Below are 2,869 nucleotides of genomic sequence, written 5' to 3'. Positions count from 1 at the left end.
TAGACAGCAAAGGCAGGTGGATCTGGGTGAGTTCAATGCCAGTCAAGGCTATACATGATACCCTATCTCAACACAATGATGAACACAAATGAAATTCCACACATTTGAACTTAAGAAGCAAATATTATTTAAATTCAGTCAAATAGTAGGATTGTGTGCAGTGTGTATATATATAACAGCTCCACTCACAGGATTTTACACTTTTTCAGAATGCTTTAGTTACCTTATTGCTATATATTATATTATTATAGTTATATCAGCTTGGACTGGTTTTTAAGAGGCTACATTAAAGTGCTTTATGTATTAAAAGCTAGTTGTTTTTCACACAATTAAACTAATGGGTTAATGGATCTCATCCTTCATTTTTTACTCTCTGGTAAGAGAAAAACTGCATGTATTTAGACTTTGCTTTTGTCCCTTGCTATTTTAGTGCTTTCTTTCTTTCTTTTTTTTTTTTTTTTTAAGAGTAAAGGACGATGTGTCAAGATTGGGATTCGAACCCACGCCTCCATGCGGAGACCAGAACCCCCATCCAGGGAAGCTGAGCTTGAGTCTGGCGCCTTAGACCACTCGGCCACCCTGACACCTTACTGCTTTCTTTTTTTTTGTTTGTTTGTTTTTGTTTTTGTTTTTGTTTTTCAAGACAGGGTTTCTCTGTGGTTTTGGAGCCTGTCCTGGAACTAGCTCTTGTAGACCAGGCTGGTCTCGAACTCACAGAGATCCACCTGCCTCTGCCTCCCGAGTGCTGGGATTAAAGGCGTGCGCCACCACCGCCCGGCCACCTTACTGCTTTCTTGTAAGCAGTTGTCTGCCAATAAGATTAAAATTACACACCACTGTGTTGATAGTTTGTACTAATCTAATAAGCAATGCACTTCAAGAGGTTATAAAACAGGTTAAATAACCCTTTCCAGAAAGGATTATTTCTGGATGAGATGAATTTAAAGTTAACTAATAAATGGCTAAATAATTTCAACTTCTTATAAGTATTTCCAAGAGCCTTCTACATTAATTTCCTTACTTTGTTCTTATACCTATTGTTGTGCTTTCCTTTCCCTTCCGCCCCAGTTCCTTTGGGCTGTGGTGTCTTGTCTCCTGCTTTTTATTATAAGGAAGACCTGGGAATGTTGTGCTTTCCTTTCCCTTTAAGGGACAAGCCACACCCACTCCCATTACCTCTGACCTGCCCGCGCCATCTTGTCTCTTTCTGTTTCTTCAGCGTGGCCACGCGCTCTCTCTTCTCTTCCCCTCTTTCTCTCTCTCTCTCTCTCTCTCTCTCTCTCTCTCTCTCTCTCTCTCCCTCCCTCTCTCCCCCTCCTTCCCTTTCTCCCCTTTTAATAAATGCTTTTATGGCTACTTTCTGTGTCCATGGGTCTGCTCACAACCGCAGGGCATTGGGAACTCTGCGGGACCCACCGGAGCTTGCTGCTCTGTGAGCCCGCCGGGTGCCACCACAGGCCGCACGGTGGATGCCCTCCCGCTGGTGGGAAACTGTCACCACTTATCGCTGGCTCCGCCAGCCCGCCTCGGGAAACATTTTAAGAATAACACCTATATTTTTGAGTTAGAATAAAAAATGATTTTGCTAGACTGTAGTGTAACATGAGGGCCTGCTTGTTGGGGTTTCTGTCCTGCCCAGCTCACTCAGCCAGTAAGTCCCAAAGAAACCACAAAGAATTCTACATTAATCCTTAACTGATTGGCCCATTAGCTCAGGTTTCTTATTAACTCTTGTAACTTATATTAACCCACTATTCTTATTTAAGTTAGCCACATGGCTCAGTACCTTTTTCAGCAAGACAGGTCACATCCTGCTTCTTCAGTGTCTGGACAGGACTGCGGAAAAAGCTTCCTTCTTCCCATAATACTCCTGTTCTCATTGCCCCGCCTCTATTTCCTGTCTGGTTGTCCCATCTATACTTCCTGCCTGGTTACTGGCCAATCAGCACATATTTAAAATATAACTGACAGAATACAGACAACTGTCCTGTACCCCTGTAGTTTAATTGTGTAATATGTGTACAATAATATAGCATGTATATAATCCAGGATATATATATATAATAGGTTATGTTGAACTGGAGAATATTGACAACACGATGTAGAAAAACCAACTGACTAAAAACTAAAAAGAAAACTTATTTTATGTTAGCTATCTTTCAGATGGAAAAGGCAGAATTCTGTAGTAGAAAAAACATCTATAGACTTAATAGCACTGAACAATGCCTGAGGAAACACTGGCCTGTCAGGGTGTATAGTCCCATGAGGGCAATAGTGTCGTGATTACTAGGTAACCAATAATCTCCTGATTGTATTTGAGGCCTGTTCTACAGGAGGCTATTCAGGTCTAGAACTCTATACCTGGTCCAAGGTCACATTTGAGGAGGTCATAGACTCTAGGGAGGATCTGCTCTTGTTACTACATTAATTATCACACCATCAAACTGTCTGGTAAATATGCATGTTTTAATATGATAACTTTTTATTGATTTTTATTGAACTCTACATTTTTCTCTGTTCTCTTTCCCTGCCTCTCTCCTCCCTGCTTCAACCCTCCCCCAAGGTACCCATGCTCCAAATTTACTCATGCAGATTAGATCTATGTAAGTCTCTCTTAGTGTCCTCATTGTTGACTAGGTTCTCTTGGATTGTGGTTTGTAGGCTGGTTTTCTTTGCTTTATGCTTAAAAAGCACCTATGAGTGAGTACATGTAATAATCATGTAATAATTGTCTTTCTGTGTCTGGGTTACCTCACTCAAAATAATTTTCCTAGCTCCATCCATTTTCCTGCAAAATTCAACATGTCATTTTTTTTATGCTATGTAGTACTCCATTGTGTAAATGTACCACATTTTTTTATCCATTCTT

At 40.7% G+C, this 2,869-nt stretch overlaps 1 non-coding gene across 1 annotated transcript; it reads right to left on the bottom strand.

Moving 5' to 3' along the window:
* Window positions 1–479: 479 nt before the first annotated feature.
* On the bottom strand, window positions 480–584 carry Trnal-caa (transfer RNA leucine (anticodon CAA)). Its single transcript has 2 exons — window positions 547–584; window positions 480–525 (listed from the first exon to the last, which is right to left on the bottom strand). It is a non-coding gene; the product is annotated as a tRNA-Leu (tRNA).
* Window positions 585–2,869: the final 2,285 nt, after the last annotated feature.

Source organism: Chionomys nivalis, chromosome 11, assembly GCF_950005125.1.
Source record: "Chionomys nivalis chromosome 11, mChiNiv1.1, whole genome shotgun sequence".
Lineage (NCBI taxonomy): Eukaryota > Metazoa > Chordata > Mammalia > Rodentia > Cricetidae > Chionomys > Chionomys nivalis.
This window is presented reverse-complemented; position numbering and strand designations above follow the sequence as displayed.